The sequence below is a fragment of the Equus caballus genome, chromosome 28 (genome assembly GCF_041296265.1).
Source record: "Equus caballus isolate H_3958 breed thoroughbred chromosome 28, TB-T2T, whole genome shotgun sequence".
Classification (NCBI taxonomy): Eukaryota; Metazoa; Chordata; class Mammalia; order Perissodactyla; family Equidae; genus Equus; species Equus caballus.
This window is the reverse complement of record NC_091711.1, coordinates 40643528-40654273: the sequence shown is the minus strand read 5'-3', so window position 1 is coordinate 40654273 and position 10746 is coordinate 40643528. Positions and strand designations below refer to the sequence as shown.

At 58.8% G+C, this 10746-nt stretch overlaps 1 long non-coding RNA gene across 3 annotated transcripts in view; it reads right to left on the bottom strand.

Annotated features, from left to right (window-relative positions):
- Positions 1 to 372: 372 nt before the first annotated feature.
- LOC111771035 (uncharacterized) overlaps positions 373 to 10746 on the bottom strand; it is a 46697-nt gene continuing 36323 nt past the window's right edge. For 2 of the 3 annotated variants that reach the window (XR_002804596.2, XR_011433482.1), the window contains 5 exons: positions 5971 to 6110; positions 5578 to 5638; positions 5084 to 5137; positions 3425 to 3474; positions 373 to 2336 (listed from right to left, as the gene is read on the bottom strand). This is a non-coding gene — a long non-coding RNA (uncharacterized lncRNA). Of the gene's footprint in view, positions 2337 to 2664; positions 4674 to 5083; positions 5138 to 5577; positions 5639 to 5970; positions 6111 to 10746 lie in introns of those variants that run through there. The other variant, XR_011433481.1, reaches the window with a different exon arrangement.

The following is a 10746-nucleotide window of genomic DNA, read 5'->3' as shown; positions in this document are numbered from 1 at the left end:
GGGCGGGGCAGGGGTGCATAAATGTTCTCAGTCCCAGCATGTTGAAAAACGGCCTGGGGGACGGGAGCTTTCGAGAGATGGTTTCAGGGTGACTAACAGGAGGTCTTAGCAGCCCCAGCGTCACAGCAGCCCGCTGCCTGGATGGCCTCATGGGGACTTCCGGTTACAGGGGACCAAAGGAAACCCGCGCCACGTGAGCTGGATTTTCTGCTATTTGTAGTCAAACGCATTCCTAACTGACTCAAGCTCCTTACCTCTGGCTGAAAAACATAAAAATACACTCCAAGATCTTCCACGTGCACGCGAGAAGCTTTTCCAGAGAAATGGGACTCTTTCTTAAAATACAGGAGACACTCCACATCCCCATTTCAGTAACTTTAAAATTTGAAAGTGTTTATTGCAGAAATTTGGAAATACAATAAAACACAAAGCACTAAAAAATCTTTAAAAATCACTCAAAATCCCACCACCCAGAAATAACTAAGATAAGGATTTTTGTGTTTTCTTTCCATTTTTTTCTACACATCTTTAAAAGAACTTGAGCTATATGTTTCTTTTTGTTTTGTACTGAAGTTATGTATATGCATATATTGTTTTATATCCTGGTTTTTACTTAAGATTATACCAAAAACAATTCCTATGTCACTGAAATTCCTCATCAGCATCATTTCTGGTGGCTGCGTTATATTCTGTCATAGAACCACGCTATAATTCATTTCACAGGCCCCCCACAGCTGCACACTAAGATGGTGGCCAGCTGTTCACTAGTCAATGGGCATCTCTGGGCAAGACTCTTTTTTTTTTTCCTTTAAGGAAGATCAGCCCTGAGCTAACATCTGCTGCCAATCCTCCTCTTTTTGCTGAGGAAGACTGGCCCTGAGCTAACATCCGTGCTCATCTTCCTCTACTTTATACGTGGGACGCCTGCCACAGCATGGCTTGCCAAGCGGTGCCAAGCGCACCCGGTATCCAAACCGTTGCACTGAAGTGGAACGTGCGAACTTACCAGCTCTGCCACCAGGCCGGCCCCTGGGCATGGCTCTTTCTTTAGACCTGGTTCACTTTAACAAAGTGTTATACAAGTGCAGCCTCCCCTTGTACCAAGTCACGACAGCAGCCGCTGAGCCAGGAGGCCATCCGCGGGTCCTCTGACAAGCAGCCGCCTCGCAGGGCCCCTGGGTGTCCTGTGGTTAAAGAGTGGCTCTGTGTCCACCCTTAAAAGCAGTCTGCAAATGTTGTCATCAACAAGGCCAACTTAGCAACCGTGTGTTTTGTTTGTTTTGTGATAAGAACACTTAACATAAGATCTACCCTCTTAGCAAATGTTTAAGTTTTAGCAACTGTTTCCCTCTTCCTGGACCCTCCCTCTGTCCATCCCTGCACCTTCTAATGACCTGTTATTCTGCTCTGGTCTAGGCAATCGCAGCACCAGGGTATCACAACTGCGCCAGAAAGAAGGGGGCTCTGAGTGGGCTCCCTCAGGAGAAGTGCCTGATGGGGGCGAGGGAACCACAGCAAGACCTGCTCTCGGAGCCTCGGGTTCCCGAGATAATTCATCTGCTCTGCCTCCCTCACGGGAGCCTGGCCCCACAGAGGTCCTGGGGGTCTGCCTGCTGACCTCCTCCACCAGAGAGACAAGGCCTGGGGCCTGTAGGGTAGGGGGCAGAAGGCGGGGAGCTGAATGAACCATATACAGAAGGGCTGAGGTGGCTGTGGCCACAGAAGGCCTGGGGCAGCCTCCTGCTCTCCTCTCCAGATGCCCCCATCCCCGCTCACACCCAGCGGGCCCCTGGAGCTTCTCCACACAACCCCATCCCCGGCCTAGGCCATGGGTCACTCACAGCCCTGGGCACCAGGGCAGTTCGGCCCTCCCACTCTCAGCTGGGATGTGAAGTCAGAAGCCCAGGGCATCGGCCTGATGGCGACCACCATTGGTGCCAGGAGGGAGGGGGACCGCCAGACGTGGGCTTTCACCTGGCACCCTCCGGCCCTCCCGGACTCCCAGCAGACACCCGGGTCCCTCTTGTGGGAGAGGCTGAGACTAAGCTTCTGGGTGATCTGTTGGCGGGGGGTCTCGCTCCTTCAGGAAGAGCAGTTGAGGCATTTTTCTCCCCCGTTATTCCTCCTTCTGCCCCTCCCACCAAATCAAAGGCAGCAAGCCTCTAAAAACTGCAGGTTGGCGGCTCACTGCATCCCGAGGTAGAGAGATCTCCACCTGGGGGCAAAGATGTCCAGGCAAAAGGATGCGGCGCTCCTCAGAGGTCTCCTCGGCCAGAAGCCCCCGTCCACCCGCAGGGCCAGGTCTCCCACCCATTTGGGCCAGGTCACCAGGAAACCTGGACGAACAGACCCCAAGGAACGTCCAGGTCTCATCCCCTGGACCAGCTGAGAGGACAGCACCCTCCTCCAACTTCTCACCCAAACTGCCTCGGCCCCCCCCCCCCCCCCCCCCCCCCCCCCCCCCCCCCCCCCCGCCCAGGCACCACCCTCCGCCTGCTCCTGGAGCAGCTCTTCCTCTCCTGCGCCTTCGAGGCAGAGTCCCCAGGGGCCAAGCCCCTGCCTCCCGGCTACTGGCTGGGCGACTCTCTCTCTGTCTCTTTTTGGTCACAGCTTCACTGAGATGTAATTCGCGTACCATGCAATCCACACACTTAAAGTACACAATTCAGTGTTTTTCAGTATATTCATAGAGTCGTACAACCATCACCACAATCATTTTAGAACATTCTCATCACCCCAGAAAAGAAAGCCTGCACCCCTTAGCCATCACCCCCGACTCCTGGCCCCGGGCACCCACTAACCTACTCTCTGTCTCTAGAGATGTAGCCATTCTGGGCATTCCAGACTTGACGCCCCTTGCCTCAGTTTCCCCACCTATAAAATGAGGATGATCGTGGTGCCCCCTCCTAGGGTTTGTGGGGAGGATTCAGATAAGTTAATATGAAGGCTTAGGATCGTGTCCAGCCTGGGGTAAATGCTGTGTCACGCCTGCTCCTGTTACTGCTCGGCATCGTCTCCGGCGCTGGGCTCCTGGGCCGCCCGCCTGCCTTCCACTTGCCCTGTGAGCTCATTTCGTCCTTGTCCACCTCCACAGCCCAGACCTCTCTCTGAGACTCCAGACCTCCCGGCAGCCCCACCCAGACAGCCCCGGACTCAGCGAGTCCTTCCTCCCCAAGCCTGCCTTCCTGCTGTGTCCTTCGCTCAGGAAATGGAATGACCTTCCCCCGGTCACCCAGGCCAGAAACCCAGGGGCATCCTTGACGCCTCCGTCCCCCTGTGCCTGCACCCACCATCTGGTCCATCAGTCTGTACTTTGTCCCCCAACCTCTCCCTCCCCTGACAGCTTCCCTGACCACTCTCCATCACCAGCTCAGTGCCCACAAGCTTGGTTCTGGTGTCCAGTGTATTTCCGTCCACCACTCACCTGCTGAGGGGTCTCAGGCAAGTTGCTTCACCTCTCTGAGCCTCAGTTACCTGGATGATAAAATAGGGGGGACAATAGTGCCTTCTTCATCAGCTTGTTTCAAAGACGACTCAGTCGCTCCTCGCCCGGGCCCCGCCTCCGTCTTGCCCACAGCACACCTGGCACCCGCTTCATAAGGCACCAGTTATGGAGCACTGACCACGCACAGAACACGAAGCGAAGGCCCCTGTGCGCTACTCCCTTAACCATCACGACACTCTCACGAGGCAGGGGCTGCCCCCCTCGCTCTACAGATGAGGAAACTGAGGCCCAAGGTCCCTGAGCTGGAGTTAACCACTGCCTCAGGGAACACTGCTGGCATTCTGCATTGATTCAAAACATTTATTGAGCACCTACTGTGTGCCAGACACTGAGCTCCATCCTGTGAAAACAGTAATAAAGCAGACTGGCATAGACCAGCCCACATGATCTTTCTAGAACACAAATCTGACCCCTCTAAAATCCTTCAGTGACAACCCCACTGCACTCAGGATCCAGTCCATATCCCTTATCAGGGCACCCTGGGTCCTCGGGAGCCCCCCTCACTGCCCTCTGCCCACCTCTCCCACCCTCCCTGCCCCTACTTGGCTTCAGCACACCGGCCTAGTGGGGCCTCTCCCCCTGTCACACACCATCCACCTTCTCCTCCTCCCCCCTAGTGCCAGCTCCTTTCTTACCCCTTCAATTTCTCTGCCTGGTGAACTTTTACTATCTTTTGAGGCCCCACCCACGGTCACCTCCTCCAGGAAGTCTTTCTTCCCCAACCTCCCAGCTGGGCGATGTGCTCCCAGGCCCCCATCTTACAGCACCCTGGCTCTTTACTGATTTGTCCCTCCTCTCGGACCGTGACTCTTTGAGCATAGGCCCGGGGTCTTATTCATCACTGAATAAATCTTCCCCCTCTCTCTCTGTCCCCCCAGCCTCCCATCCCATCCATCACCAAGTCCTCGCTGAGCCAGGAGGCCCCAGCCCCGGCACATGGTTATAGGTGACGCACGCTGCCAGCGCTGTGAGCGGTGGCGCTGCCGCTTCACGTGTCTGTGGATGCCGGGCAGAGGGAGGTGGAGGAATCCACGAACGTTTGGAGCACTTGAGCACAACCTCCTCTGAGCGCCGGCTTCCGCGATCGCAGACAAGGGGCCCAGGTTGCTCTGATCTGCCCAAGTCCCCTCCCCCAGGCCCTCGGCCTCTCAAGGGGCAGGCAGTGGCCCTGGAAAGAGATGACCAGAGCTGGAGTCAACTGGGGAGCCCCAAGTCCTGGCCGCGTATCCCCTCTGTGCCTCAGTTTCCTCATCTGAAAAATGGTGTCTGTCAGCCTGTCCCTGCCTGCCTTGCAGGGCTGTTGGGAGGGGCCAGGGGAGGGGACAGTGGACAGAGACTGTCTTCCCAATATCTGACGGGCTTCCCGACACGCCTATCTCGGACATGTTCTGTTTCATTTTCCAAACTTGCAGTACATTTGGTTTTAGGCTTTCTCCAGAGGCCCAGACCCATCTCGGTGCTCCCTACGGGTCGGGCATATTCTGAGGGCTCTTTCTTGGAGAGGATGGTGGGGGAGCACACAGCTTGGTCCAGCTGCAGCACCTGCTCAATGAGCCATCGGGACAGATGGACACTTACCCACTGAGCCTCAGTGTCCACCTCCAGAAGATGGGTGTCACTGCCGCCCCAGGGCTGCCGTAGGGTCAAGTGAGATGGTGGATGGGAAGGAGTCTTGCTTCAGTGTGGGGAGGCCGCACCGGCACGGGAGCTAGGGGGGGAAGGGTGCCCCCCTCCCTGGAGGACAAGAGGTACCCACAGGACCCATGTGGAGCCCCAGTGACCCCCACTGCGGCCTCTCAGAAGCCAAGGTTCTGCCTGGAAAGGCCGCTCTCAAAATGGCCGCCGCGGCCACAAGGCCCCTGCTCCTCCCAGGGCGCCCGGGGAGGGGGAGGGCGCCACGGCCAGGCCACGGTCACTCCTCGCAGCCCAGGGGTGCAGCGTGGGGCGGGAGGCGCAGGGAGGAGGGAGATGGGGTGGGTGGGGGGCCGGGGAAGAGCCCGAGAGAGAGGGGCAGGGAGAGGAACAAAAGGTCCCTTTGTGGCACGGGGCAGGGGGAAGAGGGAGCGCATTACCCAATGCCCAGAAGCCATGTTGGTAACAAGAGAACCATTCTCCACCTCGCTTGGAAAACAACTTGGAGCAGAGAGAGACAGGGAGAGAGTTAACCCCATGGGCGCGGGCGCAGGGGCCCGAGGCCGCCGTGGGAGGTGGGCAGGGAGTGAGGACCCACTTGGGGGCCTTTCGGGCCGTGCGAGGGGTGATTTCCTGTCTCCCAGGCCTGGTCTGCGGTTGACGCGACCAGAGTCCCAACATGGCCGCTTGGCCAAGCCCCAGCAGCCTGTGGACCCGGGGACTGGAGCCATGGCTTCTGCTGCCCGGGCCTGGCCAGACATGTGACCCCCGCTTGCTCCGAGCTCCAGGGCCTGGCTCACCCCAAGCTTAAGGGGACCGCCCTGAATCCTTACATCTTATGGCTTCAGGTCCTAGGGCTGGTCCCCGTTGCGGCCGCGGACGCCACTTGCCTCCTTTTGCAGACAGGGAACGTATTTCCTCCTGAGGAAGTCCCTTCCGTCTTTGCACAGTTCTGCCTGCTAGGAAGTTTTTCCTAAAATTTAATTAAATCTCTTTCATCTCCACCCAGCTCTCGCCCCTTCCCCCACCTTCTACCCACCAGCCCTGCTTCTCAGGCTCCACGAGACCACATCTGATAATTAGGCAAATGACACTAAAAGGAGCCACTGTGCTCTGGGCGCTTCACATACGCTCCCTTAACGACCATGGCTACCTCCGGCCCCGCCTGGCTCAAGTGAGCTGCTGTCCACTCTGCTGAGGTCACTGTTCTAAAAGCCCCTAACCCAGGGCCACGCGTGGGAGGCACCCCATGGATAGAAGGCTGTAGATTGCTCTTATTAGCAGAAGAAAGAGGTCTCTCCTTCCATCTTCCTTCCTTCCACAAACACGGGTTGAGCACTGGCCATGTGCCCAGCACCATCCCAGTTCTGGGGCAACAGCAGTGGACAAAACACACACTCCTGTCCTCAGGGAGCAGATGTTCTTGTCAGGGAGATGGACAAGTAAATTTCCAAGCTAATGTCAGGTGACCATCGCCTGTGGCACAGACAAAGCAGGGTAAAGGGAGAGTGTGACAGAGGGATGTTACATTAGAGACAGGGGTCAGGGAGGGTCCCTGCAAGGGTGTGCCATTTGACAAAGATCAGAATGAACAGAGGAAGACTATCTGAGGGAAGAATGTTCCAGGCAGTGGGAGCAGCACGTGCAAAGGCCCTGAGGGGGAATGTGCCGGGGAGTCTAGGAACAGCCGGGAGGCCAGAGTGGCTGGAGCTGAGCGAGGGGAGACCTGAGAAAGGGGATCAGACAACTTGGGAATGCCGGAGGAAACGAGGTTTAAGGGGCCATAGGAGCTGTGAGCAGGGGGTGCTGTGGTCTGAGCTCCACTTCAGCAAGGACTCTCTGGCTGCCGTGTGGGGCATAAACTGTAGGAGGTCAAGGGCGAGAGCTGGGGACCTACCAGGACTTCCGCCACAGCCCCCCACCACTGCATGCTCCCACCCCTCGAGGCTACTCCCCCTAAGGCCGCCCACCTTCCCATCATACGGTCCAGTCGTTCTTTGAATCAGTGTTGACCCAGCACCTTCCATGTGCTAAGAATAGGGGCCCTTGTTCCTTTAGGATTGGGCAGGTTCCTAAAGAGCAAAGTTGCCCCGGGGCGGTGCACAAAGGCTGGGGTTCCAGGCAGCTGAAGGGGAGACCCTGAGGGGAACCCCACCTGGGGACGATGCCTCTTCCTGGGGCAGGCTCCGCGTGTCTTTGCTGGCTGATCCTGACTCACAGCTCAGAGCTACGCAGCACAGCCCCCTCTAGGAAGCCCCCCTGGACCCCAGGCCAGGTTGAGACTCCCTCCCCTGGGAGTGGTTCAGTCCATCCCAAGGGGAAGGAACTATCATTATACCCATTTTACAGAGGAGGAAACTGAGGCTCAGAGAGATGTCATCATCGTCCAGGGTTGCACAGCTGGTGTCAGAGCTGGGATTCTAATCAGAGAGGGGCCTGGCTCCTTTGAGCACTTCCATGGCCTCCCCCAGCCCCATCCTGTGCCAGGCACCTCTGTCTCCTTAGATCCAGCACTGGAGCCCAGAGAAGGGCCGCCACCACACAGCCAGGAGGTGGCCAAGCAGATTCTAAAGCCAGGAGTGACTGACCCCCTCCACCCACAACAGGTCTGAGAAGGCGAAAACAGGACTGAGATGCAGGGGAGAGCGAAAGGGGGGGAGAGGCCAGGCCTGAGGCCCAGTGGCCAGGGCGTGGGCAGCCCAGGAAGGCAGGGAAGATGACCAGCAGGGACGGCAAGCCCAGCGTGGCCAGGCCTGGGGGAGTCAGGGGAAGGATGATGGCCGGGGGCAAGGCAGCAGGCTCGAAATGGCAAGGCGGAGGCAGAGGAGGAGGAAGGGAAACTGGCGACGAGCTGAGCGGGGCGGCTGGAGAGGTCGGAGGGTAACTGGGAGAACTGGGGAGGCAACCTGATGAAGCCCCAGGGTTCTGGGGCGCCCCTGCCCTGCCCGGGGTTTGGCCCAGGTTCCTGCCCCCAGGAGGGTGCTGGAAGGGGGTCAGGTGGGGGTCACAGGCCTCTCACCTCACAGTCCCAGGGGCTGGGCCCACTGGAAAGTGCACTGGAGACAGCGCGGTCACGCGGGAAGTCACCCAGTGCGGGCCCAGTGCCCTGGTCCACGTCACACGCTGGCTGGGCGAGAGCAGGACGGAAGCCTCGAGGCCCTTCCACGAGGCACTGTCGTCAGTCAGGGGAGTCACATGGGGGCCTGGCGCCTTCCGGTGGCCTCCCACCTCCTCCCCGCCCCTGGGGATCCTGCCACGGCTCTTGGAAAACAACTGAGGAAATCAAGTGGAAACACAGATCCGCCACCGAGTCCCTCCCGTTCCCTCGGGCCAGACCCCTGCCCCAGGGAGGCCCTGGCAGCCCAGCGTGGTCAGCCTTGGTGAGACCCGGGGGGCACCATCCTTGGTCTCAGGCTCCCAGCAGCTGGGCCTGTCGCCCCATCTGTTCCCGCAGAGCCAGCCCCTCCCCAGGAGGACCTCGGACACCAGAGCCTGGGCCCCTCCCTCTCCCCTCTCTTCCATGCAGCTTCTAGACTCTGGGATCCAGGGCCAGGGAGACGCCAGGCCTGGCCCTGCCAAGGACTAACTGGTCACCCTGGGCAAGTCCCTTCCCCTCCATGGGCCTCAGCTCCCTCATCTATAGGCCGGGAGCGAGAAGCCTGCCCAGTCCCACCTCACGGGCTGGTAAAGAAAGACAAGGAACTAGGGAAGGACGGTGTAAACTGAGAAGTGCTGTGCCCACGGAGTATCACTTTGATTTTTACAGAGAATTGCCTCCCAGGCTCGGGGAGTGAGCTCCATTCGGGGCACATGAATTACAGATGGCAAAAGGGGTCCCTGAGGTTGCTCATCTCTGACCAGCGGGGCCCCGGCCCATCCAGCTCTTCTCAGCCTCGCCCCTCCCAGCAGTGACCACGCCAAATGCCTCCCAGCCCCTCTTACAACTCCACGGACAGGCTGCTTGCGCCCTGAAACACCCTTCTTGCATAGAGGGCCTCAGTCTTGGAGCCGCCATCAGCTCTCTCTGTGCAGCGTCCCGACCCCGGGCAGAGTGAGCGGCGCCCAGTGCACAGTGTGTTGGGTGTGCGCCATCCTACTCAGGCCCCGGGAAGTGTGTGAGCTCCGTGTGGGCAGGGCCTGGGTTTCAATCATCCACGCTCAGCACTGGGACTAAGGAATAGCAGAGTTTAAAAGAGGTGACTGAGCAGGTGTGCGCGTGGAGTATACGAGAACGTGCGTGTGAAGGTGGGCAGGGTGCTGGAAGAGCTGAGAAGGGTCGCTGATCACCGTGCTGCACCCTGTCCTCCACTGAGCCCCCAGTCTCCCGGGACCCTCGGCCTGAGGAGCAGCTCAGCTCAGCTCCGTGCTGACAAATTCGGGGCAGCGCAGCCCCCGCCGGCTGACAGCCTTGTGTCTCTAGGAGGAACGTGACAGCGGAAGGACAGGCGACACTGGCCAGTCAGAAAGTCGACAAATCACCCAGACTTCAGGCGGAGGGGCCTAGGATACCGGGGAGGGGACGTCGGACGTGAGCGATGCTTTGAAGGAAAACCTGCGGTGGCTGATGATTAGCTGCGGGGGGATGAAGGGGCGGATGAGTCAAAAATGACTCCGAGGTTTCACGCCTGGGTCGCTGGAGAACAGTGGAGCCATTGACGGGGCTGGGAAGCGGGTGGGGGCTGGCCTTCGGGCAGGATGGTGACTCGGGTTTGGAACATGGACTCACAACATTTTTGGGCTGGAAGCAACCTCAGAGATCACCCAGGTCACACGTGACAAAGCAGAGGATCGGTGAGGAGCAGCTGCTTGGCCAGGACACCGCGTGGGTTGGTGTCAGGGCTGAGGCCAAGGACCTGTCCAGGGTCAGTCCCACACCCAAAACACAGCGTTAGGTGCTGAGCGCTGGGGCCCCGGAGGAGAAGCAGACCCAATCCCCACCTCAGGGGCTCGCTGTCCTGTGGGACAGACAGACGTGGCCATAACTACAGCTGATAGAAGGGGTACCCACTAGGCATGGGGAGATTCAAAGGGCCAAGCCTACCTTGGGGGAACATGAGGGGAGGGGGGTAACCAAGCAGTAATAATCGTGTCCCAGTTGTCAGTGGTTGGGCCCTCTGCGCCAAGTGCATCTCGTGTAATGCTCGCAACCAGCCTGCAAGCTACAGAGTACCATTGTCCCCATTTTATGGGTGAGGCTGAGAAAGACTAAGCAGACTGTCCAGGGTCTCACAGGTCTGACGAGGCCCAAACTCGCGCTCTTAGCCCTGCTTCTTGGAAGAGGTGTGCTGGGGCTGAGGCCTGACGGATGAGTAGGAGTTTTCAAGTGATAGAGAGGGAGGGGGCAGCACCAGGCTGAGGGACCAACATGTATCAAGGCCCACAAACCCACCTTTCCATTGGCAGAGTCTGAGGTGCTGGTGTTCTGTGGCCCAGGACCCGCCATGTGGCTCTCCCTGCCCCTCACCCTGTCCCCAGGGCTCCTCACTTCACAGGACCTGGCCTGCCCCACCCCCTACTGGTGATCTGATGAAGGTGTCAGGTGAATGAGCTGGGGAACTGACGCCCACCTCCCCAGGCCTGCCCAGTCCAATGCTGTCCCCACCCCCACT